Source organism: Hyla sarda, unplaced genomic scaffold (genome assembly GCF_029499605.1).
Source record: "Hyla sarda isolate aHylSar1 unplaced genomic scaffold, aHylSar1.hap1 scaffold_804, whole genome shotgun sequence".
Lineage (NCBI taxonomy): Eukaryota > Metazoa > Chordata > Amphibia > Anura > Hylidae > Hyla > Hyla sarda.
The window spans coordinates 137417-155477 of record NW_026610830.1 but is presented as its reverse complement, the minus strand read 5'-3'; the positions used below and the strand labels follow the sequence as shown (position 1 = coordinate 155477).

General features: G+C 46.0%; 8 non-coding genes across 8 annotated transcripts; all 8 read left to right on the top strand.

Annotated features, from left to right (window-relative positions):
- The first annotated feature begins 1393 nt into the window (after nt 1–1393).
- On the top strand, nt 1394–1584 carry LOC130346951 (U2 spliceosomal RNA). The gene has a single exon (XR_008884983.1). It is a non-coding gene; the product is annotated as a U2 spliceosomal RNA (small nuclear RNA).
- Nucleotides 1585–3668: 2084 nt separating this feature from the next.
- LOC130346947 (U2 spliceosomal RNA) lies at nt 3669–3859 on the top strand. The gene has a single exon (XR_008884979.1). It is a non-coding gene; the product is annotated as a U2 spliceosomal RNA (small nuclear RNA).
- Nucleotides 3860–5959: 2100 nt separating this feature from the next.
- Nucleotides 5960–6150, top strand: LOC130346920 (U2 spliceosomal RNA). Its single transcript, XR_008884953.1, has one exon. It is a non-coding gene; the product is annotated as a U2 spliceosomal RNA (small nuclear RNA).
- Nucleotides 6151–8223: 2073 nt separating this feature from the next.
- Nucleotides 8224–8414, top strand: LOC130346950 (U2 spliceosomal RNA). Its single transcript, XR_008884982.1, has one exon. It is a non-coding gene; the product is annotated as a U2 spliceosomal RNA (small nuclear RNA).
- A 2083-nt stretch (nt 8415–10497) lies between these two features.
- Nucleotides 10498–10688, top strand: LOC130346946 (U2 spliceosomal RNA). The gene has a single exon (XR_008884978.1). It is a non-coding gene; the product is annotated as a U2 spliceosomal RNA (small nuclear RNA).
- Nucleotides 10689–12777: 2089 nt separating this feature from the next.
- On the top strand, nt 12778–12968 carry LOC130346896 (U2 spliceosomal RNA). Its single transcript, XR_008884939.1, has one exon. It is a non-coding gene; the product is annotated as a U2 spliceosomal RNA (small nuclear RNA).
- A 2079-nt stretch (nt 12969–15047) lies between these two features.
- LOC130346945 (U2 spliceosomal RNA) lies at nt 15048–15238 on the top strand. Its single transcript, XR_008884976.1, has one exon. It is a non-coding gene; the product is annotated as a U2 spliceosomal RNA (small nuclear RNA).
- A 2080-nt stretch (nt 15239–17318) lies between these two features.
- On the top strand, nt 17319–17509 carry LOC130346943 (U2 spliceosomal RNA). The gene has a single exon (XR_008884974.1). It is a non-coding gene; the product is annotated as a U2 spliceosomal RNA (small nuclear RNA).
- The last annotated feature ends 552 nt before the right edge of the window (nt 17510–18061 follow it).

The window sequence follows — 18061 nt, the reverse complement described above, 5'->3', positions numbered from 1 at the left end:
CCCTTGCTAAATTCTGTGCACAGACTTTGAGATCTATACTTTAGACTGTATCTAAACCTGCTCCAACATGGACTGACATTCTGGCCTACTTTCAGCCGATGCGACTTGTCTGTCGCTGAACAGTCGCTTTTTATGTATTCAGCACCTATGTATAATGTTGTAAAAATGCTCTAGAAGCTAAAGTCGCAGAAATGTCACACATATTTGGCCTGCAACTTTCTGTGCGACAAATTCAGACAGGAAAAATCAGTATAAATCCTTAGAAAATTATCCCCCAGTGTCTCCATCTGCTGGCGGTATTGAATAAGCATTGCTGCACTGATGGGGTATGCATTAGACGAAAAAAAAGAAGAAAAAGAAGAATAATACGCCCAGAAAAGAGGCGAAAAGGAGAAAAACGTAAAAAAACGTGAAAAAAAAGTAAGAGGAAGAGAAGGGAAAAAAAGGTGGAAATGGGTTTAAAAGTGATTTCGGCGGAGAAATATATATATATATATATATATATATATATATATATACGCGCACACACACACACATATATATAAACGTATTCTCCGTTGAGATATTGCAGCCGCTGCTGTGTCCAGGCCCAGGAGCCTTAGCACTGTGCTGTGATGTCACTCAATACCACTGACATCACTAGGTGTAAACAACATCTCTCCTTTGCTGTGTATGTGACTATGGAGCTGTTTGGTGATGTCGTCTATTATGGCCTTCATAGAAGCAACAGGAGATTGTTGCATCCATCTAGAACCCTCAGAACTACAGTGCTATGATGTCACTCACTTCCACAGGCCTTGCAGAGTGTAAACAACAACAACCCAGCTTTGTTGTGTATGTAACCATAGGGATTTGTGATGTCACCTAGAACCTTCACAGCAGCGACAGCTTTATGAGGAGCATCAGCACTGCTCTGCCTGAGCAGAACCATCACCGCCATAGGTTGTCAAATAACCCGGGTTTAACCCACACAGGTAAGTCCAATGGGGTGCAGGCATGTCCTCTATGCTTACAGCTTCCTGTGGGTGTTGGTTTGATACCGTTTGGGGACAGCCAAGGAGGCATCTGCAGGCAACAAAGGTAGGTGTGTGCTTGTGTGTGTGTTTCCTATGCAGATCCTAAGCCCAGTGTCACATGCAAGTAGGAGTAGTAAGAAGGGTTCCTGGCAAATCCGGGTTATGGATTGCATTTAAAAAGGCCCCGTGGGAGTGCAATGGGCCCCTGTCTTGCTGCTTAGCAATAATGGTATGGGTTTAGGTTCTGCTGTGTGTACTGGTGGTTGACTGCCCCCCAGCCCAGAGTGTGCATGGAAAATTGTCTGGCAGCCTCCCTGACAGCAAGCAGTGATAGTGCCCATGAAGGGCACCTTGTTGGGCCCACCCCTTTCACGGTTATCGCTTCTCGGCCTTTTGGCAAAGATCAAGTGTAGTATCTGTTCTTATCAGTTTAATATCTGATACGTCCCCTATCTGGGGACCATATATTAAATGGATTTTTGAGAACGGGGGCCGATTTCGAAGCTTGCTTCCGTCGCCCTATGCATTGACCCGATATGGCAGTATCTTCGGGTACAGTGCACCACCCCCTTACAGGGTTAAAAAGAAAGATTCCTACTTTCATTGCTACCTGCTTGCTGGCTAGCCAGCTAGCCAGCCCTGTGGGCCTTGCTGCTGCTGCAGCCAAAAAACAAAAGGTGGTGCTGCTGCTGCTTCTGCTGCTTCTGCTTCTGCTTGTGTCTGGCCGCTGTTGGAGCGTCCAGGCACAGGACTTCTGCTGCTGCTGACTAAATGGCCTCCTTAATTGGATCATTTGAGTAGCCAGCACACCTGTGCAGGTAGGGCATGACATGATAGGCAGCTGCCTTGATAGCGGGTGGGTGCTGAATGTTCCTAATTGACAAAATAAGATTAATGCTTATGAAGAAATATAAAATCTCATCCCTTCCCCAATATCGCGCCACACCCCTACCCCTTAATTCCCTGGTTGAACTTGATGGACATATGTCTTTTTTCGACCGTACTAACTATGTAACTATGTAACATAACATGGGGGGGGGGGGGTCTCCTGGCTGTTCACACAGGTGTGTCATTGCTGTACATTGACCATGCATTGCTTCTGTGGTATTGCAAAGGCAAAGACAAATGCTTCCAGCCATCCATTGCACTAATGGATTGGTCATCAGCTGGCTGTCTATGTCCCGCATCAATATAGACCAAAGTACAGAGGGTTAGGCTATGCTATTGTGCACCTACCTGATGCATCAGAAGGTGCGAGGCCCTTGCTAAATTCTGTGCACAGACTTTGAGATCTATACTTTAGACTGTATCTAAACCTGCTCCAACATGGACTGACATTCTGGCCTACTTTCAGCCGATGCGACTTGTCTGTCGCTGAACAGTCGCTTTTTATGTATTCAGCACCTATGTATAATGTTGTAAAAATGCTCTAGAAGCTAAAGTCGCAGAAATGTCACACATATTTGGCCTGCAACTTTCTGTGCGACAAATTCAGACAGGAAAAATCAGTATAAATCCTTAGAAAATTATCCCCCAGTGTCTCCATCTGCTGGCGGTAATGAATAAGCATTGCTGCACTGATGGGGTATGCATTAGACGAAAAAAAAGAAGAAAAAGAAGAATAATACGCCCAGAAAAGAGGCGAAAAGGAGAAAAACTTAAAAAAACGTGAAAAAAAAAAGTAAGAGGAAGAGAAGGGAAAAAAAGGTGGAAATGGGCTTAAAAGTGATTTCGGCGGAGAAATATATATATATATATATATATATATATATATATATACGCGCACACACACACATATATATAAACGTATTCTCCGTTGAGATATTGCAGCCGCTGCTGTGTCCAGGCCCAGGAGCCTTAGCACTGTGCTGTGATGTCACTCAATACCACTGACATCACTAGGTGTAAACAACATCTCTACTTTGCTGTGTATGTGACTATGGAGCTGTTTGGTGATGTCGTCTATTATGGCCTTCATAGAAGCAACAGGAGATTGTTGCATCCATCTAGAACCCTCAGAACTACAGTGCTATGATGTCACTCACTTCCACAGGCCTTGCAGAGTGTAAACAACAACAACCCAGCTTTGTTGTGTATGTAACCATAGGGATTTGTGATGTCACCTAGAACCTTCACAGCAGCGACAGCTTTATGAGGAGCATCAGCACTGCTCTGCCTGAGCAGAACCATCACCGCCATAGGTTGTCAAATAACCCGGGTTTAACCCACACAGGTAAGTCCAATGGGGTGCAGGCATGTCCTCTATGCTTACAGCTTCCCGTGGGTGTTGGTTTGATACCGTTTGGGGACAGCCAAGGAGGCATCTGCAGGCAACAAATGTAGGTGTGTGCTTGTGTGTGTGTTTCCTATGCAGATCCTAAGCCCAGTGTCACATGCAAGTAGGAGGAGTAAGAAGGGTTCCTGGCAAATCCGGGTTATGGATTGCATTTAAAAAGGCCCCGTGGGAGTGCAATGGGCCCCTGTCTTGCTGCTTAGCAATAATGGTATGGGTTTAGGTTCTGCTGTGTGTACTGGTGGTTGACTGCCCCCCAGCCCAGAGTGTGCATGGAAAATTGTCTGGCAGCCTCCCTGACAGCAAGCAGTGATAGTGCCCATGAAGGGCACCTTGTTGGGCCCGCCCCTTTCACGGTTATCGCTTCTCGGCCTTTTGGCTAAGATCAAGTGTAGTATCTGTTCTTATCAGTTTAATATCTGATACGTCCCCTATCTGGGGACCATATATTAAATGGATTTTTGAGAACGGGGGCCGATTTCGAAGCTTGCTTCCGTCGCCCTATGCATTGACCCGATATGGCAGTATCTTCGGGTACAGTGCACCACCCCCTTACAGGGTTAAAAAGAAAGATTCCTACTTTCATTGCTACCTGCTTGCTGGCTAGCCAGCTAGCCAGCCCTGTGGGCCTTGCTGCTGCTGCAGCCAAAAAACAAAAGGTGGTGCTGCTGCTGCTTCTGCTGCTTCTGCTTCTGCTTGTGTCTGGCCGCTGTTGGAGCGTCCAGGCACAGGACTTCTGCTGCTGCTGACTAAATGGCCTCCTTAATTGGATCATTTGAGTAGCCAGCACACCTGTGCAGGTAGGGCATGACATGATAGGCAGCTGCCTTGATAGCGGGTGGGTGCTGAATGTTCCTAATTGACAAAATAAGATTAATGCTTATGAAGAAATATAAAATCTCATCCCTTCCCCAATATCGCGCCACACCCCTACCCCTTAATTCCCTGGTTGAACTTGATGGACATATGTCTTTTTTCGACCGTACTAACTATGTAACTATGTAACATAACATGGGGGGGGGGGGGGGTCTCCTGGCTGTTCACACAGGTGTGTCATTGCTGTACATTGACCATGCATTGCTTCTGTGGTATTGCAAAGGCAAAGACAAATGCTTCCAGCCATCCATTGCACTAATGGATTGGTCATCAGCTGGCTGTCTATGTCCCGCATCAATATAGACCAAAGTACAGAGGGTTAGGCTATGCTATTGTGCACCTACCTGATGCATCAGAAGGTGCGAGGCCCTTGCTAAATTCTGTGCACAGACTTTGAGATCTATACTTTAGACTGTATCTAAACCTGCTCCAACATGGACTGACATTCTGGCCTACTTTCAGCCGATGCGACTTGTCTGTCGCTGAACAGTCGCTTTTTATGTATTCAGCACCTATGTATAATGTTGTAAAAATGCTCTAGAAGCTAAAGTCGCAGAAATGTCACACATATTTGGCCTGCAACTTTCTGTGCGACAAATTCAGACAGGAAAAATCAGTATAAATCCTTAGAAAATTATCCCCCAGTGTCTCCATCTGCTGGCGGTATTGAATAAGCATTGCTGCACTGATGGGGTATGCATTAGACGAAAAAAAAGAAGAAAAAGAAGAATAATACGCCCAGAAAAGAGGCGAAAAGGAGAAAAACGTAAAAAAACTTGAAAAAAAAGTAAGAGGAAGAGAAGGGAAAAAAAGGTGGAAATGGGTTTAAAAGTGATTTCGGCGGAGAAATATATATATATATATATATATATATATATATATATATATATATATATATACGCGCACACACACACACATATATATAAACATATTCTCCGTTGAGATATTGCAGCCGCTGCTGTGTCCAGGCCCAGGAGCCTTAGCACTGTGCTGTGATGTCACTCAATACCACTGACATCACTAGGTGTAAACAACATCTCTCCTTTGCTGTGTATGTGACTATGGAGCTGTTTGGTGATGTCGTCTATTATGGCCTTCATAGAAGCAACAGGAGATTGTTGCATCCATCTAGAACCCTCAGAACTACAGTGCTATGATGTCACTCACTTCCACAGGCCTTGCAGAGTGTAAACAACAACAACCCAGCTTTGTTGTGTATGTAACCATAGGGATTTGTGATGTCACCTAGAACCTTCACAGCAGCGACAGCTTTATGAGGAGCATCAGCACTGCTCTGCCTGAGCAGAACCATCACCGCCATAGGTTGTCAAATAACCCGGGTTTAACCCACACAGGTAAGTCCAATGGGGTGCAGGCATGTCCTCTATGCTTACAGCTTCCCGTGGGTGTTGGTTTGATACCGTTTGGGGACAGCCAAGGAGGCATCTGCAGGCAACAAAGGTAGGTGTGTGCTTGTGTGTGTGTTTCCTATGCAGATCCTAAGCCCAGTGTCACATGCAAGTAGGAGGAGTAAGAAGGGTTCCTGGCAAATCCGGGTTATGGATTGCATTTAAAAAGGCCCCGTGGGAGTGCAATGGGCCCCTGTCTTGCTGCTTAGCAATAATGGTATGGGTTTAGGTTCTGCTGTGTGTACTGGTGGTTGACTGCCCCCCAGCCCAGAGTGTGCATGGAAAATTGTCTGGCAGCCTCCCTGACAGCAAGCAGTGATAGTGCCCATGAAGGGCACCTTGTTGGGCCCGCCCCTTTCACGGTTATCGCTTCTCGGCCTTTTGGCTAAGATCAAGTGTAGTATCTGTTCTTATCAGTTTAATATCTGATACGTCCCCTATCTGGGGACCATATATTAAATGGATTTTTGAGAACGGGGGCCGATTTTGAAGCTTGCTTCCGTCGCCCTATGCATTGACCCGATATGGCAGTATCTTCGGGTACAGTGCACCACCCCCTTACAGGGTTAAAAAGAAAGATTCCTACTTTCATTGCTACCTGCTTGCTGGCTAGCCAGCTAGCCAGCCCTGTGGGCCTTGCTGCTGCTGCAGCCAAAAAACAAAAGGTGGTGCTGCTGCTGCTTCTGCTTGTGTCTGGCCGCTGTTGGAGCGTCCAGGCACAGGACTTCTGCTGCTGCTGACTAAATGGCCTCCTTAATTGGATCATTTGAGTAGCCAGCACACCTGTGCAGGTAGGGCATGACATGATAGGCAGCTGCCTTGATAGCGGGTGGGTGCTGAATGTTCCTAATTGACAAAATAAGATTAATGCTTATGAAGAAATATAAAATCTCATCCCTTCCCCAATATCGCGCCACACCCCTACCCCTTAATTCCCTGGTTGAACTTGATGGACATATGTCTTTTTTCGACCGTACTAACTATGTAACTATGTAACATAACATGGGGGGGGGGGGTCTCCTGGCTGTTCACACAGGTGTGTCATTGCTGTACATTGACCATGCATTGCTTCTGTGGTGTTGCAAAGGCAAAGACAAATGCTTCCAGCCATCCATTGCACTAATGGATTGGTCATCAGCTGGCTGTCTATGTCCCGCATCAATATAGACCAAAGTACAGAGGGTTAGGCTATGCTATTGTGCACCTACCTGATGCATCAGAAGGTGCGAGGCCCTTGCTAAATTCTGTGCACAGACTTTGAGATCTATACTTTAGACTGTATCTAAACCTGCTCCAACATGGACTGACATTCTGGCCTACTTTCAGCCGATGCGACTTGTCTGTCGCTGAACAGTCGCTTTTTATGTATTCAGCACCTATGTATAATGTTGTAAAAATGCTCTAGAAGCTAAAGTCGCAGAAATGTCACACATATTTGGCCTGCAACTTTCTGTGCGACAAATTCAGACAGGAAAAATCAGTATAAATCCTTAGAAAATTATCCCCCAGTGTCTCCATCTGCTGGCGGTATTGAATAAGCATTGCTGCACTGATGGGGTATGCATTAGACGAAAAAAAAGAAGAAAAAGAAGAATAATACGCCCAGAAAAGAGGCGAAAAGGAGAAAAACGTAAAAAAACGTGAAAAAAAAAGTAAGAGGAAGAGAAGGGAAAAAAAGGTGGAAATGGGCTTAAAAGTGATTTCGGCGGAGAAATATATATATATATATATATATATATATATATATATATATATACGCGCACACACACACATATATATAAACGTATTCTCCGTTGAGATATTGCAGCCGCTGCTGTGTCCAGGCCCAGGAGCCTTAGCACTGTGCTGTGATGTCACTCAATACCACTGACATCACTAGGTGTAAACAACATCTCTACTTTGCTGTGTATGTGACTATGGAGCTGTTTGGTGATGTCGTCTATTATGGCCTTCATAGAAGCAACAGGAGATTGTTGCATCCATCTAGAACCCTCAGAACTACAGTGCTATGATGTCACTCACTTCCACAGGCCTTGCAGAGTGTAAACAACAACAACCCAGCTTTGTTGTGTATGTAACCATAGGGATTTGTGATGTCACCTAGAACCTTCACAGCAGCGACAGCTTTATGAGGAGCATCAGCACTGCTCTGCCTGAGCAGAACCATCACCGCCATAGGTTGTCAAATAACCCGGGTTTAACCCACACAGGTAAGTCCAATGGGGTGCAGGCATGTCCTCTATGCTTACAGCTTCCCGTGGGTGTTGGTTTGATACCGTTTGGGGACAGCCAAGGAGGCATCTGCAGGCAACAAAGGTAGGTGTGTGCTTGTGTGTGTGTTTCCTATGCAGATCCTAAGCCCAGTGTCACATGCAAGTAGGAGGAGTAAGAAGGGTTCCTGGCAAATCCGGGTTATGGATTGCATTTAAAAAGGCCCCGTGGGAGTGCAATGGGCCCCTGTCTTGCTGCTTAGCAATAATGGTATGGGTTTAGGTTCTGCTGTGTGTACTGGTGGTTGACTGCCCCCCAGCCCAGAGTGTGCATGGAAAATTGTCTGGCAGCCTCCCTGACAGCAAGCAGTGATAGTGCCCATGAAGGGCACCTTGTTGGGCCCGCCCCTTTCACGGTTATCGCTTCTCGGCCTTTTGGCTAAGATCAAGTGTAGTATCTGTTCTTATCAGTTTAATATCTGATACGTCCCCTATCTGGGGACCATATATTAAATGGATTTTTGAGAACGTGGGCCGATTTCGAAGCTTGCTTCCGTCGCCCTATGCATTGACCCGATATGGCAGTATCTTCGGGTACAGTGCACCACCCCCTTACAGGGTTAAAAAGAAAGATTCCTACTTTCATTGCTACCTGCTTGCTGGCTAGCCAGCTAGCCAGCCCTGTGGGCCTTGCTGCTGCTGCAGCCAAAAAACAAAAGGTGGTGCTGCTGCTGCTTCTGCTGCTTCTGCTTCTGCTTGTGTCTGGCCGCTGTTGGAGCGTCCAGGCACAGGACTTCTGCTGCTGCTGACTAAATGGCCTCCTTAATTGGATCATTTGAGTAGCCAGCACACCTGTGCAGGTAGGGCATGACATGATAGGCAGCTGCCTTGATAGCGGGTGGGTGCTGAATGTTCCTAATTGACAAAATAAGATTAATGCTTATGAAGAAATATAAAATCTCATCCCTTCCCCAATATCGCGCCACACCCCTACCCCTTAATTCCCTGGTTGAACTTGATGGACATATGTCTTTTTTCGACCGTACTAACTATGTAACTATGTAACATAACATGGGGGGGGGGGGGGTCTCCTGGCTGTTCACACAGGTGTGTCATTGCTGTACATTGACCATGCATTGCTTCTGTGGTATTGCAAAGGCAAAGACAAATGCTTCCAGCCATCCATTGCACTAATGGATTGGTCATCAGCTGGCTGTCTATGTCCCGCATCAATATAGACCAAAGTACAGAGGGTTAGGCTATGCTATTGTGCACCTACCTGATGCATCAGAAGGTGCGAGGCCCTTGCTAAATTCTGTGCACAGACTTTGAGATCTATACTTTAGACTGTATCTAAACCTGCTCCAACATGGACTGACATTCTGGCCTACTTTCAGCCGATGCGACTTGTCTGTCGCTGAACAGTCGCTTTTTATGTATTCAGCACCTATGTATAATGTTGTAAAAATGCTCTAGAAGCTAAAGTCGCAGAAATGTCACACATATTTGGCCTGCAACTTTCTGTGCGACAAATTCAGACAGGAAAAATCAGTATAAATCCTTAGAAAATTATCCCCCAGTGTCTCCATCTGCTGGCGGTATTGAATAAGCATTGCTGCACTGATGGGGTATGCATTAGACGAAAAAAAAGAAGAAAAAGAAGAATAATACGCCCAGAAAAGAGGCGAAAAGGAGAAAAACGTAAAAAAACGTGAAAAAAAAGTAAGAGGAAGAGAAGGGAAAAAAAGGTGGAAATGGGTTTAAAAGTGATTTCGGCGGAGAAATATATATATATATATATATATATATATATATATACGCGCACACACACACACATATATATAAACGTATTCTCCGTTGAGATATTGCAGCCGCTGCTGTGTCCAGGCCCAGGAGCCTTAGCACTGTGCTGTGATGTCACTCAATACCACTGACATCACTAGGTGTAAACAACATCTCTCCTTTGCTGTGTATGTGACTATGGAGCTGTTTGGTGATGTCGTCTATTATGGCCTTCATAGAAGCAACAGGAGATTGTTGCATCCATCTAGAACCCTCAGAACTACAGTGCTATGATGTCACTCACTTCCACAGGCCTTGCAGAGTGTAAACAACAACAACCCAGCTTTGTTGTGTATGTAACCATAGGGATTTGTGATGTCACCTAGAACCTTCACAGCAGCGACAGCTTTATGAGGAGCATCAGCACTGCTCTGCCTGAGCAGAACCATCACCGCCATAGGTTGTCAAATAACCCGGGTTTAACCCACACAGGTAAGTCCAATGGGGTGCAGGCATGTCCTCTATGCTTACAGCTTCCCGTGGGTGTTGGTTTGATACCGTTTGGGGACAGCCAAGGAGGCATCTGCAGGCAACAAAGGTAGGTGTGTGCTTGTGTGTGTGTTTCCTATGCAGATCCTAAGCCCAGTGTCACATGCAAGTAGGAGGAGTAAGAAGGGTTCCTGGCAAATCCGGGTTATGGATTGCATTTAAAAAGGCCCCGTGGGAGTGCAATGGGCCCCTGTCTTGCTGCTTAGCAATAATGGTATGGGTTTAGGTTCTGCTGTGTGTACTGGTGGTTGACTGCCCCCCAGCCCAGAGTGTGCATGGAAAATTGTCTGGCAGCCTCCCTGACAGCAAGCAGTGATAGTGCCCATGAAGGGCACCTTGTTGGGCCCGCCCCTTTCACGGTTATCGCTTCTCGGCCTTTTGGCTAAGATCAAGTGTAGTATCTGTTCTTATCAGTTTAATATCTGATACGTCCCCTATCTGGGGACCATATATTAAATGGATTTTTGAGAACGGGGGCCGATTTCGAAGCTTGCTTCCGTCGCCCTATGCATTGACCCGATATGGCAGTATCTTCGGGTACAGTGCACCACCCCCTTACAGGGTTAAAAAGAAAGATTCCTACTTTCATTGCTACCTGCTTGCTGGCTAGCCAGCTAGCCAGCCCTGTGGGCCTTGCTGCTGCTGCAGCCAAAAAACAAAAGGTGGTGCTGCTGCTGCTTCTGCTGCTTCTGCTTCTGCTTGTGTCTGGCCGCTGTTGGAGCGTCCAGGCACAGGACTTCTGCTGCTGCTGACTAAATGGCCTCCTTAATTGGATCATTTGAGTAGCCAGCACACCTGTGCAGGTAGGGCATGACATGATAGGCAGCTGCCTTGATAGCGGGTGGGTGCTGAATGTTCCTAATTGACAAAATAAGATTAATGCTTATGAAGAAATATAAAATCTCATCCCTTCCCCAATATCGCGCCACACCCCTACCCCTTAATTCCCTGGTTGAACTTGATGGACATATGTCTTTTTTCGACCGTACTAACTATGTAACTATGTAACATAACATGGGGGGGGGGGGTCTCCTGGCTGTTCACACAGGTGTGTCATTGCTGTACATTGACCATGCATTGCTTCTGTGGTATTGCAAAGGCAAAGACAAATGCTTCCAGCCATCCATTGCACTAATGGATTGGTCATCAGCTGGCTGTCTATGTCCCGCATCAATATAGACCAAAGTACAGAGGGTTAGGCTATGCTATTGTGCACCTACCTGATGCATCAGAAGGTGCGAGGCCCTTGCTAAATTCTGTGCACAGACTTTGAGATCTATACTTTAGACTGTATCTAAACCTGCTCCAACATGGACTGACATTCTGGCCTACTTTCAGCCGATGCGACTTGTCTGTCGCTGAACAGTCGCTTTTTATGTATTCAGCACCTATGTATAATGTTGTAAAAATGCTCTAGAAGCTAAAGTCGCAGAAATGTCACACATATTTGGCCTGCAACTTTCTGTGCGACAAATTCAGACAGGAAAAATCAGTATAAATCCTTAGAAAATTATCCCCCAGTGTCTCCATCTGCTGGCGGTATTGAATAAGCATTGCTGCACTGATGGGGTATGCATTAGACGAAAAAAAAGAAGAAAAAGAAGAATAATACGCCCAGAAAAGAGGCGAAAAGGAGAAAAACGTAAAAAAACGTGAAAAAAAAGTAAGAGGAAGAGAAGGGAAAAAAAGGTGGAAATGGGTTTAAAAGTGATTTCGGCGGAGAAATATATATATATATATATATATATATATATATATATATATATACGCGCACACACACACACATATATATAAACGTATTCTCCGTTGAGATATTGCAGCCGCTGCTGTGTCCAGGCCCAGGAGCCTTAGCACTGTGCTGTGATGTCACTCAATACCACTGACATCACTAGGTGTAAACAACATCTCTCCTTTGCTGTGTATGTGACTATGGAGCTGTTTGGTGATGTCGTCTATTATGGCCTTCATAGAAGCAACAGGAGATTGTTGCATCCATCTAGAACCCTCAGAACTACAGTGCTATGATGTCACTCACTTCCACAGGCCTTGCAGAGTGTAAACAACAACAACCCAGCTTTGTTGTGTATGTAACCATAGGGATTTGTGATGTCACCTAGAACCTTCACAGCAGCGACAGCTTTATGAGGAGCATCAGCACTGCTCTGCCTGAGCAGAACCATCACCGCCATAGGTTGTCAAATAACCCGGGTTTAACCCACACAGGTAAGTCCAATGGGGTGCAGGCATGTCCTCTATGCTTACAGCTTCCCGTGGGTGTTGGTTTGATACCGTTTGGGGACAGCCAAGGAGGCATCTGCAGGCAACAAAGGTAGGTGTGTGCTTGTGTGTGTGTTTCCTATGCAGATCCTAAGCCCAGTGTCACATGCAAGTAGGAGGAGTAAGAAGGGTTCCTGGCAAATCCGGGTTATGGATTGCATTTAAAAAGGCCCCGTGGGAGTGCAATGGGCCCCTGTCTTGCTGCTTAGCAATAATGGTATGGGTTTAGGTTCTGCTGTGTGTACTGGTGGTTGACTGCCCCCCAGCCCAGAGTGTGCATGGAAAATTGTCTGGCAGCCTCCCTGACAGCAAGCAGTGATAGTGCCCATGAAGGGCACCTTGTTGGGCCCGCCCCTTTCACGGTTATCGCTTCTCGGCCTTTTGGCTAAGATCAAGTGTAGTATCTGTTCTTATCAGTTTAATATCTGATACGTCCCCTATCTGGGGACCATATATTAAATGGATTTTTGAGAACGGGGGCCGTTTTCGAAGCTTGCTTCCGTCGCCCTATGCATTGACCCGATATGGCAGTATCTTCGGGTACAGTGCACCACCCCCTTACAGGGTTAAAAAGAAAGATTCCTACTTTCATTGCTACCTGCTTGCTGGCTAGCCAGCTAGCCAGCCCTGTGGGCCTTGCTGCTGCTGCAGCCAAAAAACAAAAGGTGGTGCTGCTGCTGCTTCTGCTGCTTCTGCTTCTGCTTGTGTCTGGCCGCTGTTGGAGCGTCCAGGCACAGGACTTCTGCTGCTGCTGACTAAATGGCCTCCTTAATTGGATCATTTGAGTAGCCAGCACACCTGTGCAGGTAGGGCATGACATGATAGGCAGCTGCCTTGATAGCGGGTGGGTGCTGAATGTTCCTAATTGACAAAATAAGATTAATGCTTATGAAGAAATATAAAATCTCATCCCTTCCCTAATATCGCGCCACACCCCTACCCCTTAATTCCCTGGTTGAACTTGATGGACATATGTCTTTTTTCGACCGTACTAACTATGTAACTATGTAACATAACATGGGGGGGGTCTCCTGGCTGTTCACACAGGTGTGTCATTGCTGTACATTGACCATGCATTGCTTCTGTGGTATTGCAAAGGCAAATGCTTCCAGCCATCCATTGCACTAATGGATTGGTCATCAGCTGTCTGTCTATGTCCCGCATCAATATAGACCAAAGTACAGAGGGTTAGGCTATGCTATTGTGCACCTACCTGATGCATCAGAAGGTGCGAGGCCCTTGCTAAATTCTGTGCACAGACTTTGAGATCTATACTTTAGACTGTATCTAAACCTGCTCCAACATGGACTGACATTCTGGCCTACTTTCAGCCGATGCGACTTGTCTGTCGCTGAACAGTCGCTTTTTATGTATTCAGCACCTATGTATAATGTTGTAAAAATGCTCTAGAAGCTAAAGTCGCAGAAATGTCACACATATTTGGCCTGCAACTTTCTGTGCGACAAATTCAGACAGGAAAAATCAGTATAAATCCTTAGAAAATTATCCCCCAGTGTCTCCATCTGCTGGCGGTATTGAATAAGCATTGCTGCACTGATGGGGTATGCATTAGACGAAAAAAAAGAAGAAAAAGAAGAATAATACGCCCAGAAAAGAGGTGAAAAGGAGAAAAACGTAAAAAAACGTGAAAAAAAAGTAAGAGGAAGAGAAGGGAAAAAAAGGTGGAAATGGGTTTAAAAGTGATTTCGGCGGAGAAATATATATATATATATATATATATATATATATATATATATATACGCGCACACACACACATATATATATAAACGTATTCTCCGTTGAGATATTGCAGCCGCTGCTGTGTCCAGGCCCAGGAGCCTTAGCACTGTGCTGTGATGTCACTCAATACCACTGACATCACTAGGTGTAAACAACATCTCTCCTTTGCTGTGTATGTGACTATGGAGCTGTTTGGTGATGTCGTCTATTATGGCCTTCATAGAAGCAACAGGAGATTGTTGCATCCATCTAGAACCCTCAGAACTACAGTGCTATGATGTCACTCACTTCCACAGGCCTTGCAGAGTGTAAACAACAACAACCCAGCTTTGTTGTGTATGTAACCATAGGGATTTGTGATGTCACCTAGAACCTTCACAGCAGCGACAGCTTTATGAGGAGCATCAGCACTGCTCTGCCTGAGCAGAACCATCACCGCCATAGGTTGTCAAATAACCCGGGTTTAACCCACACAGGTAAGTCCAATGGGGTGCAGGCATGTCCTCTATGCTTACAGCTTCCCGTGGGTGTTGGTTTGATACCGTTTGGGGACAGCCAAGGAGGCATCTGCAGGCAACAAAGGTAGGTGTGTGCTTGTGTGTGTGTTTCCTATGCAGATCCTAAGCCCAGTGTCACATGCAAGTAGGAGGAGTAAGAAGGGTTCCTGGCAAATCCGGGTTATGGATTGCATTTAAAAAGGCCCCGTGGGAGTGCAATGGGCCCCTGTCTTGCTGCTTAGCAATAATGGTATGGGTTTAGGTTCTGCTGTGTGTACTGGTGGTTGACTGCCCCCCAGCCCAGAGTGTGCATGGAAAATTGTCTGGCAGCCTCCCTGACAGCAAGCAGTGATAGTGCCCATGAAGGGCACCTTGTTGGGCCCGCCCCTTTCACGGTTATCGCTTCTCGGCCTTTTGGCTAAGATCAAGTGTAGTATCTGTTCTTATCAGTTTAATATCTGATACGTCCCCTATCTGGGGACCATATATTAAATGGATTTTTGAGAACGGGGGCCGATTTCGAAGCTTGCTTCCGTCGCCCTATGCATTGACCCGATATGGCAGTATCTTCGGGTACAGTGCACCACCCCCTTACAGGGTTAAAAAGAAAGATTCCTACTTTCATTGCTACCTGCTTGCTGGCTAGCCAGCTAGCCAGCCCTGTGGGCCTTGCTGCTGCTGCAGCCAAAAAACAAAAGGTGGTGCTGCTGCTGCTTCTGCTTCTGCTTGTGTCTGGCCGCTGTTGGAGCGTCCAGGCACAGGACTTCTGCTGCTGCTGACTAAATGGCCTCCTTAATTGGATCATTTGAGTAGCCAGCACACCTGTGCAGGTAGGGCATGACATGATAGGCAGCTGCCTTGATAGCGGGTGGGTGCTGAATGTTCCTAATTGACAAAATAAGATTAATGCTTATGAAGAAATATAAAATCTCATCCCTTCCCCAATATCGCGCCACACCCCTACCCCTTAATTCCCTGGTTGAACTTGATGGACATATGTCTTTTTTCGACCGTACTAACTATGTAACTATGTAACATAACATGGGGGGGGGGGGTCTCCTGGCTGTTCACACAGGTGTGTCATTGCTGTACATTGACCATGCATTGCTTCTGTGGTATTGCAAAGGCAAAGACAAATGCTTCCAGCCATCCATTGCACTAATGGATTGGTCATCAGCTGGCTGTCTATGTCCCGCATCAATATAGACCAAAGTACAGAGGGTTAGGCTATGCTATTGTGCACCTACCTGATGCATCAGAAGGTGCGAGGCCCTTGCTAAATTCTGTGCACAGACTTTGAGATCTATACTTTAGACTGTATCTAAACCTGCTCCAACATGGACTGACATTCTGGCCTACTTTCAGCCGATGCGACTTGTCTGTCGCTGAACAGTCGCTTTTTATGTATTCAGCACCTATGTATAATGTTGTAAAAATGCTCTAGAAGCTAAAGTCGCAGAAATGTCACACATATTTGGCCTGCAACTTTCTGTGCGACAAATTCAGACAGGAAAAATCAGTATAAATCCTTAGAAAATTATCCCCCAGTGTCTCCATCTGCTGGCGGTATTGAATAAGCATTGCTGCACTGATGGGGTATGCATTAGACGAAAAAAAAGAAGAAAAAGAAGAATAATACGCCCAGAAAAGAGGCGAAAAGGAGAAAAACGTAAAAAAACGTGAAAAAAAAGTAAGAGGAAGAGAAGGGAAAAAAAGGTGGAAATGGGTTTAAAAGTGATTTCGGCGGAGAAATATATATATATATATATATATATATATATATATATATATATACGCGCACACACACACACATATATATAAACGTATTCTCCGTTGAGATATTGCAGCCGCTGCTGTGTCCAGGCCCAGGAGCCTTAGCACTGTGCTGTGATGTCACTCAATACCACTGACATCACTAGGTGTAAACAACATCTCTCCTTTGCTGTGTATGTGACTATGGAGCTGTTTGGTGATGTCGTCTATTATGGCCTTCATAGAAGCAACAGGAGATTGTTGCATCCATCTAGAACCCTCAGAACTACAGTGCTATGATGTCACTCACTTCCACAGGCCTTGCAGAGTGTAAACAACAACAACCCAGCTTTGTTGTGTATGTAACCATAGGGATTTGTGATGTCACCTAGAACCTTCACAGCAGCGACAGCTTTATGAGGAGCATCAGCACTGCTCTGCCTGAGCAGAACCATCACCGCCATAGGTTGTCAAATAACCCGGGTTTAACCCACACAGGTAAGTCCAATGGGGTGCAGGCATGTCCTCTATGCTTACAGCTTCCCGTGGGTGTTGGTTTGATACCGTTTGGGGACAGCCAAGGAGGCATCTGCAGGCAACAAAGGTAGGTGTGTGCTTGTGTGTGTGTTTCCTATGCAGATCCTAAGCCCAGTGTCACATGCAAGTAGGAGGAGTAAGAAGGGTTCCTGGCAAATCCGGGTTATGGATTGCATTTAAAAAGGCCCCGTGGGAGTGCAATGGGCCCCTGTCTTGCTGCTTAGCAATAATGGTATGGGTTTAGGTTCTGCTGTGTGTACTGGTGGTTGACTGCCCCCCAGCCCAGAGTGTGCATGGAAAATTGTCTGGCAGCCTCCCTGACAGCAAGCAGTGATAGTGCCCATGAAGGGCACCTTGTTGGGCCCGCCCCTTTCACGGTTATCGCTTCTCGGCCTTTTGGCTAAGATCAAGTGTAGTATCTGTTCTTATCAGTTTAATATCTGATACGTCCCCTATCTGGGGACCATATATTAAATGGATTTTTGAGAACGGGGGCCGATTTCGAAGCTTGCTTCCGTCGCCCTATGCATTGACCCGATATGGCAGTATCTTCGGGTACAGTGCACCACCCCCTTACAGGGTTAAAAAGAAAGATTCCTACTTTCATTGCTACCTGCTTGCTGGCTAGCCAGCTAGCCAGCCCTGTGGGCCTTGCTGCTGCTGCAGCCAAAAAACAAAAGGTGGTGCTGCTGCTGCTTCTGCTGCTTCTGCTTCTGCTTGTGTCTGGCCGCTGTTGGAGCGTCCAGGCACAGGACTTCTGCTGCTGCTGACTAAATGGCCTCCTTAATTGGATCATTTGAGTAGCCAGCACACCTGTGCAGGTAGGGCATGACATGATAGGCAGCTGCCTTGATAGCGGGTGGGTGCTGAATGTTCCTAATTGACAAAATAAGATTAATGCTTATGAAGAAATATAAAATCTCATCCCTTCCCCAATATCGCGCCACACCCCTACCCCTTAATTCCCTGGTTGAACTTGATGGACATATGTCTTTTTTCGACCGTACTAACTATGTAACTATGTAACATAACATGGGGGGGGGGGGGGGGTCTCCTGGCTGTTCACACAGGTGTGTCATTGCTGTACATTGACCATGCATTGCTTCTGTGGTATTGCAAAGGC